The following is a 24,626-nucleotide window of genomic DNA, read 5'->3' on the forward strand; positions in this document are numbered from 1 at the left end:
GGCAGCCTCCACCAGGCCCCCACCCATGTCTCCCATCACCCCCACCCCCCAGCAGTGCAGGGGCAGCCTCCACCAGGCCCCCACTCATGTCTCCCACCACCCCCACCCCCCAGCAGTGCAGGGGCAGCCTCCACCAGGCCCCCACTCATGTCTCCCTGCACCCCCACCCCCCAGCCACCAGGGGCAGCCTCCACCAGGCCCCCACCCATGTCACCCATCACTCCCACCCCCCAGCAGTGCAGGGGCAGCCTCCACCAGGCCCCCACCCATGTCACCCACCACCCCCACCCCCCACCCCCCAGGGGCAGCCTCCACCAGGCCCCCACCCATGTCTCCCTGCACCCCCACCCCCCAGCCACCATGGGCAGCCTCCACCAGGCCCCCACCCATGTCTCCCACCACCCCCACCCCCCAGGGGCAGCCTCCACCAGGCCCCCACCCATGTCTCCCATCACCCCCACACCCCAGCAGTGCAGGGCCAGCCTCCACCAGGCCCCCACCCATGTCTCCCACCACCCCCAGCCACCAGGGCCAGCCTCCACCAGGCCCCCACCCATGTCTCCCATCACCCCCACCCCCCAGCCACCAGGGCAGCCTCCACCAGGCCCCCACACATGGCTCCCATCACCCCCACCCCCCAGCAGTGCAGGGGCACCCTCCACCAGGCAACCACTCATGTCCCCCTGCACCCTCACCCCCCAGCCACCAGGGGCAGCCTCCACCAGGCCCCCACTCATGTCTCCCACCACCCCACCCCCCAGCCACCAGGGGCAGCCTCCACCAGGCCCCCACTCATGTCTCCCACCACCCCCCCCAGCCACCAGGGGCAGCCTCCACCAGGCCCCCACACATGTCTCCCATCACCCCCACCCCCCAGCAGTGCAGGGGCAGCCTCCACCAGGCCCCCACTCATGTCTCCCACCACCCCCACCCCCCAGCCACCAGGGCAGTCTCCACCAGGCCCCCACACATGTTTCCCATCACCCCCAACCCCCAGCAGTGCAGGGGCAGCCTCCACCAGGCCCCCACCCATGTCTCCCTGTACCCCCACCCCCCAGCAGTGCAGGGGCAGCCTCCACCAGGCCCCCACCCATGTCTCCCATCACCCCCACCCCCCAGCAGTGCAGGGCCAGCCTCCAAAAGGCCCCCACCCATGTCTCCCACCACCACCACCCCCCACCCCCCAGGGGCAGCCTCCACCAGGCCCCCACTCACGTCTCCCTGCACCCCCACCCCCCAGCAGTGCAGGGGCAGCCTCCACCAGGCCCCCACTCATGTCTCCCACCACCCCCACCCCCCAGCAGTGCAGGGGCAGCCTCCACCAGGCCCCCACTCATGTCTCCCTGCACCCCCACCCCCCAGCCACCAGGGGCAGCCTCCACCAGGCCCCCACCCATGTCTCCCTGCACCCCCACCCCCCAGCAGTGCAGGGGCAGCCTCCACCAGGCCCCCACCCATGTCTCCCTGCACCCCCATTCCCCAGCAGTGCAGGGGCAGCCTCCACCAGGCCCCCACCCATGTCTCCCATCACCCCCACACCCCAGCAGTGCAGGCCCAGCCTCCACCAGGCCCCCACCCATGTCTCCCATCACCCCCACCCCCCAGCAGTGCAGGGGCAGCCTCCACCAGGCCCCCACCCATGTCCCCCTGCACCCTCACCCCCAGCAGTGCAGGGGCAGCCTGCACCAGGCCCCCACCCATGTCTCCCTGCACCCCCACCCCCAGCAGTGTAGGGGCAGCCTCCACCAGGCCCCCACCCATGTCTCCCTGCACCCCCACCCCCCAGCAGTGCAGGGGCAGCCTCCACCAGGCCCCCACCCATGTCTCCCATCACCCCCACACCCCAGCAGTGCAGGCCCAGCCTCCACCAGGCCCCCACCCATGTCTCCCATCACCCCCATCCCCCAGCAGTGCAGGGGCAGCCTCCACCAGGCCCCCACCCATATCTCCCACCACCCCCACCCCCACTGCCCAGGGGCAGCCTCCACCAGGCCCCCACCCATGTCTCCCATCACCCCCACCCCCCAGTAGTGCAGGGCCAGCCTCCACCAGGCCCCCACCCATGTCTCCCACCACCCCCACCCCCCACCCCCCAGGGGCAGCCTCCACCAGGCCCCCACCCATGTCTCCCATCACCCCCACCCCCCAGCAGTGCAGGGGCAGCCTCCACCAGGCCCCCACTCATGTCTCCCACCACCCCCACCCCCCAGCAGTGCAGGGGCAGCCTCCACCAGGCCCCCACTCATGTCTCCCTGCACCCCCACCCCCCAGCCACCAGGGGCAGCCTCCACCAGGCCCCCACCCATGTCACCCATCACTCCCACCCCCCAGCAGTGCAGGGGCAGCCTCCACCAGGCCCCCACCCATGTCTCCCACCACCCCCACCCCCCAGGGGCAGCCTCCACCAGGCCCCCACCCATGTCTCCCTGCACCCCCACCCCCCAGCCACCATGGGCAGCCTTCACCAGGCCACCACCCATGTCTCCCACCAGCCCCACCCCCCACCCCCCGGGGCAGCCTCCATCAGGCCCCCACCCATGTCTCCCATCACCCCCACACCCCAGCAGTGCAGGGCCAGCCTCCACCAGGCCCCCACCCATGTCTCCCACCACCCCCACCCCCCAGCCACCAGGGCCAGCCTCCACCAGGCCCCCACCCATGTCTCCCATCACCCCCACCCCCCAGCCACCAGGGGCAGCCTCCACCAGGCCCCCACACATGGCTCCCATCACCCCCACCCCCCAGCAGTGCAGGGGCACCCTCCACCAGGCCCCCACTCATGTCCCCCTGCACCCTCACCCCCCAGCCACCAGAGGCAGCCTCCACCAGGCCCCCACTCATGTCTCCCACCACCCCACCCCCCAGCCACCAGGGGCAGCCTCCACCAGGCCCCCACTCATGTCTCCCACCACCCCCCCAGCCACCAGGGGCAGCCTCCACCAGGCCCCCACACATGTCTCCCATCACCCCCACCCCCCAGCAGTGCAGGGGCAGCCTCCACCAGGCCCCCACTCATGTCTCCCACCACCCCCACCCCCCAGCCACCAGGGCAGTCTCCACCAGGCCCCCACACATGTTTCCCATCACCCCCACCCCCCAGCAGTGCAGGGGCAGCCTCCAACAGGCCCCCACCCATGTCTCCCTGCACCCCCACCCCCCAGCAGTGCAGGGGCAGCCTCCACCAGGCCCCCACCCGTGTCTCCCATCACTCCCACCCCCCAGCAGTGCAGGGCCAGCCTCCAAAAGGCCCCCACCCATGTCTCCCACCACCACCACCCCCCACCCCCCAGGGGCAGCCTCCACCAGGCCCCCACTCACGTCTCCCTGCACCCCCTCCCCCCAGCAGTGCAGGGGCAGCCTCCACCAGGCCCCCACTCATGTCTCCCACCACCCCCACCCCCCAGCAGTGCAGGGGCAGCCTCCACCAGGCCCCCACTCATGTCTCCCTGCACCCCCACCCCCCAGGCGACAGGGGCAGCCTCCACCAGGCCCCCACCCATGTCTCCCTGCACCCCCACCCCCCAGCAGTGCAGGGGCAGCCTCCACCAGGCCCCCACCCATGTCTCCCTGCACCCCCACTCCCCAGCAGTGCAGGGGCAGCCTCCACCAGGCCCCCACCCATGTCTCCCATCACCCCCACACCCCAGCAGTGCAGGCCCAGCCTCCACCAGGCCCCCACCCATGTCTCCCATCACCCCCACCCCCCAGCAGTGCAGGGGCAGCCTCCACCAGGCCCCCAACCATGTCCCCCTGCACCCCCACCCCCAGCAGTGCAGGGGCAGCCTCCACCAGGCCCCCACCCATGTCTCCCATCACCCCCACACCCCAGCAGTGCAGGGGCAGCCTCCACCAGGCCCCCACCCATGTCTCCCTGCACCCCCATCCCCCAGCAGTGCAGGGGCAGCCTCCACCAGGCCCCCACCCATGTCCCCCTGCACCCCCACCCCCAGCAGTGCAGGGGCAGCCTCCACAAGGCCCCCACCCATGTCTCCCTGCAGCCCCACCCCCCAGCACAGGGCCAGCCTCCACCAGGCCCGCACCCATGTCTCCCATCACCCCCACCCCCCAGCAGTGCAGGGGCAGCCTCCACCAGGCCCCCACTCATGTCTCCCTGCACCCCCACCCCCCAGGCGACAGGGGCAGCCTCCACCAGGCCCCCACCCATGTCTCCCTGCACCCCCACCCCCCAGCAGTGCAGGGGCAGCCTCCACCAGGCCCCCACCCATGTCTCCCTGCACCCCCACTCCCCAGCAGTGCAGGGGCAGCCTCCACCAGGCCCCCACCCATGTCTCCCATCACCCCCACACCCCAGCAGTGCAGGCCCAGCCTCCACCAGGCCCCCACCCATGTCTCCCATCACCCCCACCCCCCAGCAGTGCAGGGGCAGCCTCCACCAGGCCCCCACCCATGTCCCCCTGCACCCCCACCCCCAGCAGTGCAGGGGCAGCCTCCACCAGGCCCCCACCCATGTCTCCCATCACCCCCACACCCCAGCAGTGCAGGGGCAGCCTCCACCAGGCCCCCACCCATGTCTCCCTGCACCCCCATCCCCCAGCAGTGCAGGGCAGCCTCCACCAGGCCCCCACCCATGTCCCCCTGCACCCCCACCCCCAGCAGTGCAGGGGCAGCCTCCACAAGGCCCCCACCCATGTCTCCCTGCAGCCCCACCCCCCAGCACAGGGCCAGCCTCCACCAGGCCCGCACCCATGTCTCCCATCACCCCCACCCCCCAGCAGTGCAGGGGCAGCCTCCACCAGGCCCCCACCCATGTCCCCCTGCACCCCCACCCCCCAGCAGTGCAGCGGCAGCCTCCACCAGGCCCCCACCCATGTCTCCCTGCACCCCCACCCCCCAGCCACCATGGGCAGCCTCCACCAGACCCCCACCCATGTCTCCCACCACCCCCATCCCCCACCCCCCAGGGGCAGCCTCCACCAGGCCCCCACCCATGTCTCCCATCACCCCCACCCCCCAGCAGTGCAGGGGCAGCCTCCACCAGGCCCCCACTCATGTCTCCCACCACCCCCACCCCCCAGCAGTGCAGGGCCAGCCTCCAAAAGGCCCCCACCCATGTCTCCCATCACCCCCACCCCCAGCAGTGCAGGGGCAGCCTCCACCAGGCCCCCACTCATGTCCCCCAGCCAACATGTCACCACAATCTAGATCCCTGGCCCTTATGGCCAGCCTCCAAATTGCAAACACCCACCTGAATATTGCATCCACCCACTTAGAAATGGCAAAAACATGATATAACCCCAATTGCAAGTTTGGAAATTAACACATGTCCCTCACATACACCCATTGGTTGTCAGAGAATGTCAAAACCCATATCATGATATGCATGAAACCAATGAGATGATACTACACATTGAAGTTTGAAGAAAAAATATGTATTAAACGCAACATAAATTGAATCAAAAATAAACAAATAATAATGGAAATTTCTAAAAAAAAGAACAAGCAGGTACGTGAAATAATGCAAAACCACAAATCATAATGCAAACGAAAGGTGTCCAAAGTCACAGTCCACAAAAGTAAATCCAATGGAAAATTAAAATCAAAAACCATTGCTCCATGGTGAAATCATAAAAAAAAATTAAAATCCAAAAGTCAACTATATACAGATAAACAATCCAGGGTCCATGATCCCAACCGAAGAAATGAAACCTATCTAATAACACTACCTAAAAAATAACTATATACAAAAATGTGGCCCATTGTCCAAAAGGTCCAAAAAAAATGCTAAACCAAAGGAAACCTAACACTAACTACATAACTATTTACAAGGGCAGCAGGCTAGTCCGACGGCTCACTTTGGGATGTTCCGGGCCAGGGCATCATCGAACTCCTGCTCAATGTCCCGGAGGCGGTCCTCCTCCATGGCCCCGAGGGTCTGCAGGGCCGTCCACATGTTCCCCCCAAACTCCCTGCGGATTGCCTCGAGGCAATCGGCCCGCCTCAGGGCCCTCCGCATGGAGTTCTCCGCCCTGACCATCGTGAGCCGTGCCTCTTCCGCCCGCTGTCGCTCCGCATCTATGGCGTGGCCCAACCGCTGCCACACGGAAGACACTTCCCGTCCTGGGTCCTCCTGCCCTCCGGCCGATGCCTGCCCCTCCGATGTCGAAGGCCCCGAGCCATCATGGCTCCCACCACGTTGCTGCTGCTGCTGCGCCTCTGCCCGTGCACTGCCTCCTGCTGCCTGCACATCCTCCGCCGGCTGGGGTGCAGTCGTTGATGTGGCCACCCCTGCTGGACGTCCGACTCCCGACCGTGGCAGGGATGCCTCCTCCACCAGCCTGGCCGCACCGTCAGAGGCAGCTCCACAGGGCACCCAGGTGACTGATGGGTGGGAAGATGGCACGGAGGACGACTGGCGCATAGGGGGTTCAGTTGAGGAGGGGGTCGGAGCAAGCCCCATCAAACGGAGGAATCCGGCCTGGGTGACCTGTCCCAGTAGGCTGACGCGGTCAACGAGCCATTCGAGATGACGTGCAGTCTCCTCATGAAAAGACTGCAGGTCACCTCGCATGGCCCGTTGACGCAACGCCACACCAGTCAGGACAGGCTCAACCCGGACCCGGATAGCCACGTCCGCAGGCAGAGGAAGGCCAGTTGTCGTGAGCTCATCCCCTGCCTGAAAACGGGTCTGGACGTAGGCATCCCTGCTGGTGCAAGATGATGCAGTGACAGGATCAGGGACAGGATTACACACAGGCACCTCCACGGCGACCTGTGCTGCCTCCTGTCCCTGGTCCTGCACTGCACCACTAGCACCAGTGGAATCCCCACCTCCAGACCCCGTCTCTGTTGCTTGCACGGCCTCCTCCTCCACCAAACCCCCCACCAACCTGGATGACTCCGTGCCATCTTCCCCCGTTGGGCCCTGTGGGGTCCCAGCTGCCCCTTCTGCTGCCGAGGAGTCCAACTCCGACCTCCGCCTCTTGGACCTCCCCCCGGCAGGTGCGGCTTGGGACGTGGCACCGGACTCCTCACTCCCCGACGAGATCACAACCTGGGAGGGGAGCCGGGCCTTGCGTCTTCGGCTGGCGGTGCCATCCCCGCCGCTGTGCTCCACAGCACCTTCTCCGCCCTCTTCATCAGTTGACGCTGCAGACAGGGAGAAATAAAACACAGGCATCAGGGCACTGTACAATGGACACATACACACATGACAGTTGCACATGAGTGGCATTGGCAAACCTCAGACATGGCACCACAATTGGCACCACACATGCCATTTCTACATGCACACATGAGCCATACCACAGCCACATCGCAACTGCCAGCACCATCCATACACATACAACAGCATGAGCGGGCAAAGGTGAGCCAGACATCACATGCAACACAGGGAATGCACTACACATGCACGCACACCACCACACTTGCATGCATGTGTACACCTCAGCCAACTGTCGCAGTGTTCCGATGGGCATCGATGTCACATCTGCCAATCAGGCTTCCACATCCCGCTGTCACATGCATCCATGTTGCATCACTGTTGCACCCTTGTCAAATACACACACATGCACATGTACACAGTGCTGATACATGCAGCTGAAAACAACATACATGCGTGACATCACGAACATGCCTACTTACATACACATTCATCCAAACATGTGTGCCCACACAACTGCATTTGGCATGCAAGCCTACACACACAAGCACCATCCATGTCTCACACATGACGGCACTCGCATGTGTTAGCCTCACGGTCCTGTATACCCCCACCCATACTCGGCCCCATACAAACAGATGTGCAACCGGCACACTACTGGCACATCACCACACGCACAGCTTACAATCATGATGCATGTACACTTACCGCTCGACTCCAGACGGGTCTGCCTCTCAAGGACCTGGACGTGGAGCGCTGGGGATATGCATTCCAGGACCCTCATCTGATCTTCCGACAAGTGGCCCCGGTGCCCCTTAGCATCCGCTGCCTTCAAGAGGCGCCGGGCCTTGTTCAGGGTCCTGGACCTGAAGACCTCCCAGCGCTTCTTGACATGTTGGAAGTCGCAGACTGCCACCCCCTCCGCGTTGATGGCAGTCATGATGTCCGTCCAGATCCGAGTCCGTCCTTCCTTGTCGGCGCGCAACCTTCCGTAGAGGGCATCATACTGCCCCAGGACTTGCTCCACCAGGACACCAACTTCCCTGGCACTGAAGCTGGTGCCCCTCTGCCTCTCTGGCCAGGGGTTGTCAGTGGTGCCAGATGTTGCAGTGCCCGACATGACAACCCCAGAGGCAGGAGTGGGTGGGCAACTGGGTCCTGGGGCTGGGCTGTGGAGCGATGGAATCCCAGTTGGGAGGCTTCGGTTCCAGCAGGGATGGTCACATCAACAGCACCCCTGGCTGATGTGCAGGCAGCAAATGGCAGGGCACGTGGGCAGCAGGCAGTCAGGCAGCAGCAGATGGCAGGTGGGAGCATGCTCGGGACTCTGGGGGGCAGTAAATCGGCTTTCTGGGCAGGAGCGTGGTCTTCCGTGTGCTTACGCGTGGCCAGCTTGATACGGAGTGATTTGGCACGTGAAAAGTCCTGCATGTCTGCGTGTAATTCGAGGAAAGGCCCTTAGCGCGTAAGCGCATCTGCACGCATACGCGATTTCATTGGACCAAAGGCCCTTAGCGCGTAAGCGCATCTGCACGCATACGCGATTTCATTGGACCAAAGGCCCTTAGCGCGTAAGCACGTCTGTGACGTGACGCGCGCGGGTGTTTCCCTCATTACACGTGATGACAGAGCACACGTGGATTTCCACCAATCGCGTGTGAAACTTCCTGCGCACCCCAGAAATACATGTACCCAGGCCAATCGCGTGTACGCTCACTTCCCTCCGATTACACGTGATGACACTCGGACGTGCAGTTTCACCACGTGTGCTCGCATATGCGATTTCATTGGCCCAAAGGCCACCATGCGCAGCTGTGACGTCACGCGCATGGCCGTAGAGAATGGTGCGTGTAAAAAAAAAGAGATACACGTCCGAGTGTCAAAGCGCGTAATTGGTGGAAATGGCCTCATCGTGTATGCGCGTATGTGACGTGTGTATAAAAGGTACGTGTAGAACACCATTTCTTTGTACGTGCTTTTTGTTGAGAGCGAGTGGGTGAAATCTGTACTTCTTGTCGGTTTACACACGATTTACTTCACAGCGTTTCCAGTTCGTACTCCCTGTTATCTCTGACAGCTTTTTCTCTTTTCCTCTTTTTCCTGGGCCTGTTTCCTCAAACAGCGTTCCCTTCTACTGTTGTCCTGTCTCCTCAGACAGCGTACAATTCTTCTTTTGGCGGGGGTTTTGCCAACGCGCACACGCGCATATTTTTCACGCTTTTGTTCCTGGCAGACGGTGAGTCGCGCACGTATTTAACATCTGTGCTTGCCCCGTGTGTCGCGTACCCCTTCAGAGGTCATTCTAGGCTGCGTGTGACACGCATACGTTCATTCTTGTGTTTCTGGGTGCCACAGCGTAGTGCAGGTTTATTTTTCCACACACGTGGTCTAGGAGGGGTTGCGTGCACCTTACTTCCCTTTTTTGGGGTGCCTGTGCATTGCGTGACCCGTCATCTTTCCCCAGGGGTGACATACAGCCTTGCTAGAGCACTAGGGTACGATAACCATCTGGTACCCAACCCCTTTGACCCCCAATTGCCCAGGACAATAGTTCACATCGACTCCCATACGCACAATAACATCAGTGCCATGGCTGGGAGGCGAACAAGCCATAAGGGTGGCAAAGGTGGCTGAGCCCCAAGTGGTGGCCGTGGTGGATCCGGTAGATAAGAATAAGCTGGCCTCAAGTCATGCCGCAACTCTAGTGACTGGAGGTGGGTCTCCAGCAGACGACATAGAACTCACTCCACATGAGCAGGTTGCTGGGACCTACGTCACGGAGGAACAGATCCAAGGCGTGGGAGAACTGGCAGATTACGAGGCATTGTCCGGTGAGTGCACATGCATGTGTGTGTCATCCATGTGCATGGTGTGTGTGGGAGGGCTTCTGTTTGGGTGCCAGGTGAGGGTGTGTGTGCCTGAGTGGTTTGGGTCACCCATGTGCCTCTTCCTATTCATTCTGCGCACCAGCATTTGGGTATAGCAGCATCCCTTCTGCCAACATTAGACATCCAGCCCAACACCACGCCAGTTGCCCTTGGAGTGTCATCTTGCCACAACATTGTTACTTATTTACCTCTGTTTATTCTGGCAGATTGTTTGCATACCACCACTTTTACTCAGGATTTTTCAGTCCTATTGTCACATGTCTGACATGGCTATGGTACAGTGGACTGGCTTAGTTTCCTGGACATGATTTGTTTAGACATGTCCCTGTGCTATAGGACCATTTTGGACTGGCAGCTGCAGGTTAAACATTTGAACCATTTCAATGAAAAAATCAATTACATTAGCAAACTGGACTGAATGAACAATTGGTGACCTCCTCTCCCTCTTCACTTCATGGCTAGGGTACATGCCATCTGTGTAATGTCATGTGTTTTTGACCTGCCAATCACTGGCCAATGTGTGATGCCACTGCTAGGCGGCATGCAGCAAATGTCTTCATCTTCCATCTTGGTGTCACCAATGTGTGCCATCTGCCTCCCCTTCACACGCAGCAACGGTGCATGCATGGGAGGGTTTTAGTCATGTGGGACATGTGTCAATCAAGTACTGTTTCTGTAGCCTCTCAGCCCTAATTGTGTGCCATAGTGCTAATGCCTGTTTCCATTTGTTTTCTTTTATGTCTTTGCAGGGGATGACGCACTGGATACTGCTGGGGTTGTGGAGATGGTGCAGACCCAGGAGGGGTCTGAGGGCCGACCAACCACCAGTGAGAGACGTGGTGTGGTGGTGGGTGAGAACCCACAACTGCTTCAGGTCGTGCTCTCAAGGGGTGTCTCTGGCTGCACCTCCCCCGAGCTGTATTCAGGTGTCGATTCGGATGATGAGACCTATGTGCCGTCGCAGGTGAGTGTTCCTGGGAGGGATTCTGTTCTGTCCGACCCACCTGCACCAGGGTTAGAACCCTCAATGGGGATGTCAGTGTTGGCAGGTACGCCTTTGGTGGTTACCGATGCAGGCTCACACTCCGCGACATCTGATCCTGTTCCTGGGCCAGCAGATCAGAGGGGAATGCAGTCCTGCAGCCTCAGGCAGTGCCGGCACAGCAAGGCGCAGTTCGCCTTGCCCCAGACAGGTGTGGTGCCCGCCGACGTGGTGGCCGTCAGCCACCTGGCAATACTGCATGGGAGCAATCCATATACGGTATGGCAACCCAACAGGCAGCATCATCAGAGATGATGGCTCAGGCCATGGATAGGGTGGCCACTTCCATTGTCCCCCCCGAAAGGCTGATGGAGTGACTACAGCAGGCAACTGACTCCATCTGCCAGTCACACAGGGAGGACATGTTGGCGTCCGACAGGGACAGGCGGGCGGCACTGGCGACTCTGCAGGAAGCCATTTCCATAGAGTCCCAGGGCCACAGGGAAGCCCTGAGGGTGGAACTCCTACACCTCAGGATGACTCTTGTTGAGCTTGAGGCTTCGACAAACAGAAGGACAGAACAGCAGCTGGAGCGTCTCACACGTACGCTCTCAGCTGAGATGCAAGCAACTAGGGCGGAGGTCCGGGCATCCCGTGAGTTGTTGCATGGGGACCTCCGCACACTTATCCTCCAGAACGAGACCTACCACACCCGCATGCTTGCAGCCATGGAGGAACAGACTAGGGCTTTGCGTGGGCTGCCTCCCATAGTGCCACCACCTCCTGATGCAGCTGCAGAGGATGAGGAGAGCGACAGCAGTGATACTCCCACAATAGGGTAGCCGTGTAGGCCATGAGCCCATGGAGGTGTTTTTTTTTCCGCAAGATCCACACAGGTGGGTTTTGGTGTGCACCCTGTCCTCGGACCTCCTGGGTGGCCTCCCCCACCCCACCACCCCCGGGCCCATTAATGGCCATTTTTTTTTTTTTTTTTTTTGGGACAGTGTGTTGCCTTGTGTGGCTCCCGTGGGCATATGCTGCATTGTGGCTGGGCACATGCAGGCTTGTCATGAATTTGGTTCAGATGCTTGGGTTTTTGTGACACACACCCTCCTGCTTCCCGTTTCCATGGGCTTGCAAAGGGTGTGCCCAAGTGACATTGACGTACATGGTGACATTGGACTCCCATTCGATGTGTGGGCAGTCTGTAGTCAATACTGTGTATACATTCATAGTGCATATTGCTGTTGTTTTGTACACGGCATGGTGTATTGAGATGTGCCTCTGCATCCATCTCATCCTCCTAATTTGCAGGTCCATTCCTCATGTCTTCACAATGCGGTCCACCTTGGAACTGGAGTCCATGTTGTAAGCAGTGCACCTACACTCTTGCGTGGCACTAACACTGTATACTTGGAAGTGTTCGGAGGGCTGGCATCATCAGGTAGTGAGGCTAGCAAATTTGTCTGTAATGTCATCTTTAAGGTAGGTTGGAGGTTGTGTAGGTGATTGGTATTCTTGGTAAGTATTTGGTAATGTGTGTTGTAGGTCCTGCATTACTATGAGCATTTCATGTGTGGACATGTTTCCATTAGGGACACTGTAGATGGTGACACTTGGGGCATGTTGTGGGGATTAATTTGTTTCCTCTCACATTGCATGACATGCCATGGTGTGTTGTGTGGCCGTGCCGGGGAGGGGTTGGGTGACATGGCACTGTTTTCATGTAGTATTTTGCAAGTGGGTATTAATTTCTGCAGCATGGAAGTGTCTTTTGATGACACTGCATTGGTGGTGTTTGTGTAGGTAGGGATGCACACATTGTGACACTTCCACATGAACAATCTCAGGCTGCTATGGTTCTGACAGTTGACTGTCCCTTTGTTCGTCTTAATTGTCAGGTCGAGTCATCATTGCTTATCAGATGGTATGTGCCAGGGCTGTGTGCACTCCACTGGGGTGTGATTTCTATGTGAAGTAATTAGCCACCAGCTGCGTACGGGCTGCCTCACCCCGTGCCCTCTCCCCTCCCATGCGCAGCGGGCGTGCATGTGGTTGGGGATGTGGGGGCACCACCATGTCCACAGCCAGGCCCCGGCGTGTTGCAACTTTGTGCAGGACACATGCTGCCACTATGATCCTGCACACTACTGGGGGCGCATATAACAGCTGCCCGTCAGAACGGTCAAGGGAGCGAAAGCGTGACTTGAGCACTCCGAATGTGCGCTCCACTATGCCCCGGGTTGCAATATGGGCTGTGTTGTATCTTACCTCTGTAGGCGTGAAGGGGTTCCGAATTGGCGTCATCATGTGGGTGCTCAGAGGGTAGGCACTGTCCCCTGGTGAGGAGGTGATGGGTATCATTAGTGGGGTAGTGACATAACTCTGCATCTGACATGCATGCATGTGCAGTGGCATTCATACTCACCAAGCAGCCATGTATCACCATGCCGCCCAGCTTCTAGGTCCCGGCTTAGGGTAGACATTCGGTAAATGAAGCTGTCGTGGGTGGACCCTGGATAGTTGGCATATGCTGAGGAGATGATTCCCTTGGCATTACATACTACCTGCACGTTGATGGAATGCCAGTGCTTGCGGTTCCTATAGATGTGCTCAGATGCCCTGGGGGGACATAGTGCCACATGGGTGCAGTCAATGGCACCTAGCACTTTTGGGAATTGTGCCACACCATAGAAATCGAGGGTGGCAGCCTGCCTTTCTGCAGGTGTCCTGGGCAGGTATATGTGCCTACGGACTGATGGGCGTGCAGTGATGATGTTCAAGACCTGGTGTAGGCAGCGTGACTGCGTGGCCTGTGACACCCCACCCACTATGGCACTTGTCCGCTGAAATGATCCTGTGGCCAAGAAGTGCAGTACATTGAGGACCTTCTCTTGGGAGCACAGGGTGGGTGATGTGAGGTCATCCTCCCACTCACTGACCAGGTCCAGTATTATGTGTGGTGCAAACCTGTACCTCCCATACACCTGGTCATCAGGCATCCCAAAAAGGCTGGTTCTGGGAGTGAAAATTCTGGCCCTCACTATCCTCCTCCTCCTCCTTTGGTAACCCACGGCCACTGCTGCTAGGAACGGTATATTCATCCTGGCGTCTGAGCTTGTTTGTTGTTTGTGCGCACTTTTATGCTGCGCGGGTCGACGTACGCCTGCTTCATGCTGGCGTACGTGTTTCAGGATTGGATCATTTATTTTTTGGCGCGTCGTAGGCGAACGTGTGATTCTCCCCGCCCACCCCAGGAATACACGTAGCACGCTCTCCCGGGCCCAGTCACGAGTAACTATTCCCACCCACCCCTGGAATACACGTGCCCCACTCTCACAGGCCCAGTCACGTGTGGAAGTTCACGCGCACCCCGAAATACACGTACCCAGGCCAATCGCATGTGGAATTTCAAGCACACCCCGAAGTACACGTACCCAGGCAAATCGCGTGTGGAACTTCCCGCGCACCCCGTAGTACACGTACCCAGGCCAATCGCGTGTGGAACTTCCCGCGCACCCGAAGTACACATACCCAGGACAATCGCGTGTGGAACTTCCCGCGCACCCCGTAGTACATGTACCCAGGCCAATCGCGTGTGGAACTTCCCGCGCACCCCGAAGTACACGTACCCAGGCCAATCGCATGTCGAACTTCCCGCGCACCACAAAGTACACGTACCCAGGCCAATCGCGTGTGGAACTTCCCGCGCACCCCGTAGTACACGTACCCAGGCCAATCGCGTGTGGAACTTCCCGCGCACCCCGAAGTACACGTACCCAGGCCAATCGCGTGTGGACCTTACCGCGCACCATCAAGTACACGTACCCAGGCCAATCGCGTGTGGAACTTCCCGCGCACCCCGTAGTACACGTACCCAGGCCAATCGCGTGTGGAAGTTCCCGCGCACCCCGAAGTACACGTACCCAGGCCAATCGCATGTGGAACTTCCCGCGCACCCCGAAGTACACGTACCCAGGCCAATCGCGTGTGGAACTTCCCGCGCACCCCGAAGTACACGTACCCAGGCCAATCGCGTGTGGAACTTCCCGCGCACACCGAAGTACACGTACCCAGGCTAATCGCGTGTGGAACTTCCCGCGCACCCCAAAGTACACGCACCGAGGCCAATCGCGTGTGCAACTTCCCGCGCACCCCGTAGTACACGTACCCAGGCTAATCGCGTGTGGAACTTCCCGCGCAGCCCGAAGTAGACGTACCCAGGCAAATCGTACGGCTGGGGGGTGGGGGTGATGGGAGACATGTGTGGGGGCCTGGTGGAGGGTGCCCCTGGGGGGTGGGGAGTGGGGGTGGTGGTAGGCATGTGTGGGGGCCTGGTGGAGGGTGCCCCTGCACTTCTGGGCGGTGGGGGTGGTGGGAGACATGAGTGGGGGCCTGGTGGAGGCTGTCCCTGGTGGCTGGGGGGTGGGGGTGCAGGGGGACATCTGTGGGGGCCTGGTGGAGGCTGCCCCTGGTGGCTGGGGGGTGGGGGTGCAGGGGGACATGAGTGGGGGCCTGGTGGAGGCTGCCCCTTGTGGCTGGGGGGTAGGGGTGGTGGGAGACATGAGTGGGGGCCTGGTGGAGGCTGCCCCTGGTGGCTGGGGGTTGGGGGTGATGGGAGACATGTGTAGGGGCCTGGTGGAGGCTGCCCCTGGTGGCTGGGGGGTGGGGGTGGTGGGAGACATGAGTGGGGGCCGGGTGGAGGGTGCCCCTGGTGGCTGGGGGGTGGGGGTGCAGGGGGACATGAGTGGGGGCCTGGTGGAGGGTGCCCCTACACTGCTGGGGGGTGGGGGTGATGGGAGAAATGAGTGGGGGTTTGGTGGAGGCTGCCCCTGCACTGCTGGGGGGTGGGGGTGATGGGAGACATGTGTGGGGGCCTGGTGGAGGCTGCCCCTGCACTGCTGGGGGGTGGGGGTGATGGGAGACATGAGTGGGGGCCTGGTGGAGGCTGCCCCTGCACTGCTGGGGGGTGGGGGTGATGGGAGACATGAGTGGGGGCCTGGTGGAGGCTGCCCCTGCACTGCTGGGGGGTGGGGGTGATGGGAGACATGAGTGGGGGCCTGGTGGAGGCTGCCCCTGCACTGCTGGGGGGTGAGGGTGATGGGAGACATGTGTGGGGGCCTGGTGGAGGCTGCCCCTGGTGGCTGGGGGGTGGGGGTGGTGGGAGACATGAGTGGGGGCCTGGTGGAGGCTGCCCCTGCACTGCTGGGGGGGTGGGGGTGATGGGAGACATGTGTGGGGGCCTGGTAGAGGCTGCCCCTGCACTGCTGGGGGGTGGGGGTGATGGGAGACATGTGTGGGGGCCTGGTGGAGGGTGCCCCTGGGGGGTGGGGGGTGGGGGTGGTGGTAGACATGTGTGGGGGCCTGGTGGAGGCTGCCCCTGCACTGCTGGGGGGTGGGGGTGGTGGGAGACATGAGTGGGGGCCTGGTGGAGGCTGCCCCTGGTGGCTGGGGGGTGGGGGTGCAGGGAGACATGAGTGGGGGCCTGGTGGAGGCTGCCCCTGGTGGCTGGGGGGTGGGGGTGGTGGGAGACATGAGTGGGGGCCTGGTGGAGGCTGCCTCTGGTGCCTGGGGGGTGGGGGTGCAGGGGGACATAAGTGGGGGCCTGGTGGAGGCTGCCCCTGCACTGCTGGGGTGTGGGGGTGATGGGAGACATGAGTGGGGGCCGGGTGGAGGGTGCCCCTGGTGGCTGGGGGTGGGGGTGCAGGGGGACATGAGTGGGGGCCTGGTGGAGGGTGCCCCTACACTGCTGGGGGGTGGGGGTGATGGGAGAAATGAGTGGGGGTTTGGTGGAGGCTGCCCCTGCACTGCTGGGGGGTGGGGGTGATGGGAGACATGTGTGGGGGCCTGGTGGAGGCTGCCCCTGCACTGCTGGGGGGTGGGGGTGATGGGAGACATGAGTGGGGGCCTGGTGGAGGCTGCCCCTGCACTGCTGGGGGGTGGGGGTGATGGGAGACATGAGTGGGGGCCTGGTGGAGGCTGCCCCTGCACTGCTGGGGGGGTGGGGGTGATGGGAGACATGAGTGGGGGCCTGGTGGAGGCTGCCCCTGCACTGCTGGGGGGTGAGGGTGATGGGAGACATGTGTGGGGGCCTGGTGGAGGCTGCCCCTGGTGGCTGGGGGGTGGGGGTGGTGGGAGACATGAGTGGGGGCCTGGTGGAGGCTGCCCCTGCACTGCTGGGGGGGTGGGGGTGATGGGAGACATGTGTGGGGGCCTGGTGGAGGCTGCCCCTGCACTGCTGGGGGGTGGGGGTGATGGGAGACATGTGTGGGGGCCTGGTGGAGGGTGCCCCTGGGGGGTGGGGGGTGGGGGTGGTGGTAGACATGTGTGGGGGCCTGGTGGAGGCTGCCCCTGCACTGCTGGGGGGTGGGGGTGGTGGGAGACATGAGTGGGGGCCTGGTGGAGGCTGCCCCTGGTGGCTGGGGGGTGGGGGTGCAGGGAGACATGAGTGGGGGCCTGGTGGAGGCTGCCCCTGGTGGCTGGGGGGTGGGGGTGGTGGGAGACATGAGTGGGGGCCTGGTGGAGGCTGCCTCTGGTGCCTGGGGGGTGGGGGTGCAGGGGGACATAAGTGGGGGCCTGGTGGAGGCTGCCCCTGCACTGCTGGGGGGTGGGGGTGATGGGAGACATGAGTGGGGGCGTGGTGGAGGCTGCCCCTGGTGGCTGGGGGGTGGGGGTGGTGGGAGACATGAGTGGGGGCCTGGTGGAGGCTGCCCCTGCACTGCTGGGGGGTGGGGGTGATGGGAGACATGTGTGGGGGCCTGGTGGAGGGTGCCCCTGGAGGGTGGGGGTGGTGGTAGACATGTGTGGGGGCCTGGTGGAGGGTGCCCCTGCTCTGCTGAGGGGTGGGGGTGGTGGGAGACATGAGTGGGGGCCTGGTGGAGGCTGCCCCTGGTGGCTGGGGGGTGGGGGTGCAGGGAGACATGAGTGGGGGCCTGGTGGAGGCTGCCCCTGGTGGCTGGGGGGTGGGGGTGGTGGGAGACATGAGTGGGGGCCTGGTGGAGGCTGCCTCTGGTGCCTGGGGGGTGGGGGTGCAGGGGGACATAAGTGGGGGCCTGGTGGAGGCTGCCCCTGCACTGCTGGGGGGTGGGGGTGAATGGAGACATGAGTGGGGGCGTGGTGGAGGCTGCCCCTGGTGGCTGGGGGGTGGGGGTGGTGGGAGACATGAGTGGGGGCCTGGTGGAGGCTGCTCCTGCACTGCTGGGGGGTGGGGGTGATGGGAGACATGTGTGGGGGCCTGGTGGAGGGTGCCCCTGGAGGGTGGGGGGTGGGGGTGGTGGTAGACATGTGTGGGGGCCTGGTGGAGGGTGCCCCTGCTCTGCTGAGGGGTGGGGGTGGTGGGAGACATGAGTGGGGGCCTGGTGGAGGCTGCCCCTTGTGGCTGGGGGGTGGGGGTGGTGGGAGACATGAGTGGGGGCCTGGTGGAGGCTGCCCCTGGTGGCTGGGGGGTGGGGGTGCAGGGGGACATGAGTGGGGGCCTGGTGGAGGCTGCCCCTGGTGGCTGGGGGGTGGGGATGGTGGGGGACATGAGTGGGGGCCTGGTGGAGGCTGCCCCTGGTGGCTGGGGGGTGGGGGTGATGGGAGACATGTGTGGGGGCCTGGTGGAGGCTGCCCCTGGTGGCTGGGGGTGGGGGTGGTGGGAGACATGAGTGGGGGCCTGGTGGAGGGTGCCCCTGGTGGCTGGGGGGTGGGGGTGCAGGGGGACATGAGTGGTGGCCTGGTGGAGGGTGCCCCTGCACTGCTGGGGGGTGGGGGTGATGGGAGACATGAGTGGGGGCCTGGTGGAGGATGCCCCTGCACTGCTGGGGGGTGGGGGTGATGGGAGACATGTGTGGGGGCCTGGTGGAGGCTGCCCCTGGTGGCTGGGGGGTGGAGGTGGTGGGAGACATGAGTGGGGCCTGGTGGAGGCTGCCCCTGCACTGCTGGGGGTGGGGGTGATGGGAGACATGTGTGGGGGCCTGGTGGAGGCTGCCCCTGCACTGTTGGGGGGTGGGGGTGATGGGAGACATGTGTGGGGGCCTGGTGGAGGGTGCCCCTGGGGGGTGGTGGTAGACATGTGTGGGGGCCTGGTGGAGGGTGCCCCTGCACTGCTGGGGGGTGGGGGTGGTGGGAGACATGAGTGGGGGCCTGGTGGAGGCTGCCCCTGGTGGCTGGGGGGTGGGGGTGCAGGGAGACATGTGTGGGGGCCTGGTGGAGGGTGCCCCTGGGGGGTGGGGGTGGTGGTAGACATGTGTGGGGGCCTGGTGGAGGCTGCCCCTGCACTGCTGGGGGTGGGGGTGGTGGGAGACATGAGTGGGGGCCTGGTGGAGGCTGCCCCTGGTGGCTGGGGGTGGGGGTGCAGGGGGACATGAGTGGGTGTCTGGTGGAGGCTGCCCCTGCAGTGCTGGGGGTGGGGGTGATGGGAGACATGAGTGGGGGCCTGGTGGAGGCTGCCCCTGGTGGCTGGGGGGTGGGGGTGCAGGGGGACATGAGTGGGGGCTTGGTGGAGCCTGCCCCTGGTGGCTGGGGGTGGGGGTGGTGGGAGACATGAGTGGGGGCCTGGTGGAGGGTGCCCCTGGTGGCTGGGGGGTGGGGTTGATGGGAGACATGTGTTGGTGATCAGTAGTGCAAGGTGACATGTGGGTTGGCTGGTGGGCATGGCCATGGTGGATGGGTTGCCTGTGGGACATGAGCAGGGGTGCATGGTAGTCCCCTGTGGTGTGGGCTGCCTGCAGGGGCCGTGGAGGGTGTAGAGGGAACACCTGGGAGGACCCACAAGGCCAAATCACGTGTAGCATTCCCCGGCACCACCGAAATACACGTACCATGCTGAAATCGCGTGTGAATCTTCCGGCGCACCTCGGAATACAAGTACCCAGGCCAATCGCGTGTGGAACTTCCCGCGCACCCCGAAGTACACATACCCAGGCCAATCGCGTGTGGAACTTCCCGCGCACCCCAAAGTACACGTACCCAGGCCTATCGCGTGTGGAACTTCCCGCGCACCCCGTAGTACACGTACCCAGGCTAATCGCGTGTGGAACTTCCCGCGCACTCCGAAGTACACGTACCCAAGCCAATTGCGTGTGGAACTTCCCGCGCACCCATGAACACACGCACACGCTATTTTTCACACAGCGGGTGTCCGTGTTTGTCGGTACCCCTTTGCACCTCATTTGTCCTGAGGGCCACTGTATGGCCCTTTCATCATGGCTGTATATGGGTGCTTTTTGTTAGCGCACATTTTGGCGCACATTTTTTTCAGTCGCAGGGGCGCTACCGCCTGCTTTCTTGTGGCGTACTTGTTTGGCCCTGTGCGCCTCTTTGACCGTGCGCTGGTTTGCCCTATTCGATTCCATGAATACGAGTTGTAGGCGAGTGTGTGGGCGTTCCGCGCACTTGCCTCCTGTACTTCCCCCGTGACGCCTATATTTTCACGCGTTGTTCCCCATTCCGAGTGTTACGCCCCGTGTTCGGCCTACTTTTGTGATGTGCGCCGCGCTATGTGCGATTTCGCAGTGGCCGTGGCGCACGCTGTTGGATGACCTGTGCGCCGGCGTGCGCGGCGCACATTTTTAGCACACATCCAATGTTTTTCTCGCGCACGGACTTCCATGAATCGATGTGCGCTGGTTTCCCTGCGATTTTCGCACTTGCACTGCGATTTTTGCACTTTTACTGCGATTCGCACGTTTTGGCACCTCTGCGCGGAAATTTTCGGTGCACATTAATTCCATGAATCGACCCCTGAATGTTCTTTCAATCCTGATATTGAAGATTGCCCTTCCATGTTGGCATGTTTGACAATCCGCCCTCTGTTGCTTGTTCTACTGACTCTTCCTCGGGAGAGCACAGGCAGTTCTTGGTTGCAGACTGACGAGAGTATGCAGATGCGTCAAGCTGAGCAGGGCATTCAGAGATCTCCAGCTCCCAATTTAGATGACAGTGTTGTGACTGATCTGTCACCAAATTAATACAGTGACCCTGTACAGCCAAAACGTCCTACATACCCTGTAACTGCTTCCTGTATGTTTAATGGAGACTACAAAACATATCCTTGGCTGCAGTATTCAGTTCTGAAAGATAAAGTATACTTCTTTGCATGCAGACATTTTGGTTCTACTTCCAGATGATGGTGGCGTGTGCGTGGCAAGATTCCATTTCTTGTTGTGTTTTAAATAAACACTCAGATTCTGATAAGCATACATCTTCGGTTGTAGCTTGGATAGACTTTAAGCATGTACAACAGACTACAGACCCTCAAGAGTCCATTGTTTCCATGCTAGAAAAGGTTGTAGACCAAGAGATTGAAGAGAATTGTCAAACTGTACAGCAGTTACTAAAGGTTGTATGTCTCTTGTGCCATCAAGGGCTTGCATTCTCAGCCACAAACGAATCACAACATTCCCACTTTAAGGGAAACGCCATTCAAATATTGCGTATGATGTCTGATAATAAGTCAAAATGGCTAGAAGACATGGGCACTACACATCACCCGAGTATCAAAATGACATGACCTCAGTTGTGGCAAATCTTGTATGTGAAAATAATTTTAGGAAAGTGCCAAAGCACTTTGCGGAGTTGATGAAACCAAAGACATTTCAAATAAAGAACAGCTGAGCTTAGTGATCGCGTTTGTAGATAAAGATGGGAACATACAGAAAAAAACCCATGGGATGTTAGCACATGGAGAAGTTGGATGCCTCCAGTTTAGCTGCAGGTACACAAAGCTTGCCTTGACTGGAATAACTGTGGCACAATGATATGATGGGGTGTCAGTTATGAGTGGCTGTTTCAATGGAGTGCAAGCCAAAATCATTATTGCTCCACAGGCTTTTTATATTCACGGTCATGCACATTGTCTAAACTTTGCATTAGTGCAAACTATCACTAACATACAAACATCAAAAGATTTGTTGCAGGCTGTTTATGTGTTCCTTTTGCAATGTTTTCCTCAAAGTGAACTCTCTGGAAAAGCTAAAATGAAATTGGTCTGATAGTATACAAATTAGAAAGACTTGCTGGCTCTAGATAGTTTTATTTTTACTCTAGTGTTAGAAAAATGCATTGTTATTGTTCTCAATGTAATAGAATCACAACAATGTGATAAGCAGTCTAGTTCAGAAGCCAGAGGACTTCTCTGAAATATTCAGAGCTTTGAGTTGTTGCTAACTTTGCTAAGTATGGAAGTGATTCTGCGCAAAGATTAATGTATTATCTGAAGAACTTTAGAGAAAGGATCTTAATTTGCCAAATGCCTGTGACCTAATTCAAGTGACGAGAACTGAGCTCGTCGACCTTCGACAAGAATGCCATTGGGTGAAAATCATCAATGAGGCAACGAAATTGGCAGAATAATTTGCTATTGAATCAGTTGAAGACCACAACTGAAGAGCTTTACCATTAAGGCTGCACCAACTGAGCAGCAAACTAACATAATACTTTGCTGGTAGTACTGCAGGGAAGAGGCCTGGACATTATGAGCACCCTGAGGATAGAATGCAAAAGACAGAACAGTTAAGAGGTATTTTTATCCACCTTAGATAGCTTTCTAAGTGATTTGGATGCTCGTTTTACAGATAACGTGGGACCTATCAAGGCTGCCGGCATGTTCAACCCAAGAGATACACACATCTTTGACACCCCATCTGCAGATGTTCTTGCTGAGCACTACCAATTGGCCCAAGTAAATTATGTTAAATTGCATTCAGGCATTCGCACTGCAAGGCAATTTTTATCTGACAAGACTATGGCAGGTATTCACTCTGTCAGGTACTATCTTCTTAAAGATTAGAAGGATTTTCTGCGGTCCTAAACCTGTTGGATCTGGTCCTTGCATTGCTGAATACAATTGCAACAAATGAGAGGTTCTTCTCCTGTTCTGTTTGAAAAGAGTTAATCACTATTTGCGAAATGGATGTGGAGACAAGAGACTTAGAGATTTGTTGATAACGGCATGTGAACCTATGGAGGTAAACAAGATAAATTTGAATGATGCCATTGACAGATTTGCTGAAAAGATTAACCATTATCTTCCTGGACACTGTGCTAGGTTATAGCTCACCTTCTTTTTCAAGTCACACAGACCTAATCAGCACCACATACAGTCTTCAAAACCATCTGCCAACTTCTTATACTACCGGCCTCTTTTCATCACGAAGTCAGCCATGCTGCATCGCTGATGCACTACAACCAGTTTCTGTGTCTACCTTCAAAACACTGTCTGCTATGTTGTTGAGTTTTGTCAGCATCCTATTTTTTACCAGTCAGCTAAGCAACAATGAACCAGAAAAAGTCCCTAGTAAGGAAGGAACCATATAGGCTTAAAACCAGCCACCCGTGCCCTCAAAATGGCAAACTGCTAGGCTCCTATGGATTTTCAGTCCAAGCAACAGCAAGACATCCAATCAGTATTTTCCAGTGAAGGCAGATAGGCACTACTAGCAGCAGAGCCAAAAGCATCTGCCAAACTGCCAGTTTCTTAGAATGTGCAGACACCTAAGGAATAAATAGGCTCCATCAGCATCTTCTTGCGAAGTCAGCCAGGAACTGCATCACAGCCAGAGTTTTGTGTCATGAAAACATTTGCTATCCCACCTGCCTCTTCTTGATTTCCTGTCAATGAAGCAATGATGAACTATCTAAGAAGTATTTTCCTTTAAGCCATTCACCAGCTCCCACACAGCTAGAGGTCTGTGATCAATATAGCATCTGCCAGGCTGCCAGCACCCTCTTGATTTGTAGTCAACCAAGCAAAAATGAGACACATCCAGTCAGTGTCTGCCGTTAAAACCAGCCAGGAATCATCAGCACCACAGTCAGTGTTCTATGACTTCAAAACAGCACCTGGCATAATGGCAGTCTCTCCTCTGGCAAAAGCCTGCAGCTCCACTACTAGAGTTCTGCGTCTTAATCTGTTGCCATTGAACCCTCTCAGCCCTCCTCTGTGGTTTCCGGTCACCTAACCACCAGCCTTCCAGTCAGAAATGCATGCACCATTTTTTCCACAGCCCAACCCTTTTGCCACTGAAACAGCAGCAACGGACAAGTCTTTCAAGCCATTGTTATGCTCATTCTGGTAAGAAACTACATTGGAAGTTGTATGATCAGAACAGTGAAGGAACAGCAACTGATGGGCATTACCCAAAAATATTTTTGGAATGTGTACCTTTAACGAGAGGTATGGGGTGTAGAGGATAATGAGCATGTAGGAACCAAAACCTAGGCATATAAAGAGTGTTGGTGAGTGTGGGAGTGATGCAAAATGCTGTCAGGATTTTCTTTCATAAAGTATGGAAACATGAGTCATGAGGCTTTTGATACTGAAGTTGGCATCACTCAGTAATGCACTGTACGTCTTTAACACTTTTTGAACTATTCTGTTTGCAGCCGAAATCACACAAGAATAAGTGTTACACCAGAAGCCTCATGAGAGTACAAGGAAGAAGTCTTGATCTCTGTTTTATGGATGTGAGTATAATGGTATTGTACGATCGGACTGAAAAAAAAGGCTGATCGTACAATACGACTGACAAAATGCTACCACCAAAGGTTCGAACACCAAAAGTTCGAAGCTTTGGTGGTAGCATTGCAGGTAAGTAAAAAAAAAAAAAAAAGACTGCAGGGGCTGCAGGAGTGTCCCCTGCAACACCCCGCTCAC

General features: G+C 59.2%; 2 long non-coding RNA genes across 4 annotated transcripts in view; one reads left to right on the forward strand and one right to left on the reverse strand.

The window, feature by feature from the left end:
* The window catches only part of LOC138491411 (uncharacterized), a 332,106-nt gene that overhangs the window by 253,487 nt on the left and 53,993 nt on the right, over nucleotides 1-24,626 (reverse strand). The gene's annotated exons all lie outside the window — the stretch shown is intronic.
* The window catches only part of LOC138491410 (uncharacterized), an 84,287-nt gene that overhangs the window by 9,546 nt on the left and 50,115 nt on the right, over nucleotides 1-24,626 (forward strand). For both annotated transcript variants that reach the window (XR_011275998.1, XR_011275999.1), the window contains exon 3: nucleotides 24,356-24,436. This is a non-coding gene — a long non-coding RNA (uncharacterized lncRNA). The remainder of the gene's footprint in view (nucleotides 1-24,355; nucleotides 24,437-24,626) is intronic.

Source organism: Ambystoma mexicanum, chromosome 10 (assembly GCF_040938575.1).
Source record: "Ambystoma mexicanum isolate Mex_15411 chromosome 10, UKY_AmexF1_1, whole genome shotgun sequence".
NCBI lineage: Eukaryota > Metazoa > Chordata > Amphibia > Caudata > Ambystomatidae > Ambystoma > Ambystoma mexicanum.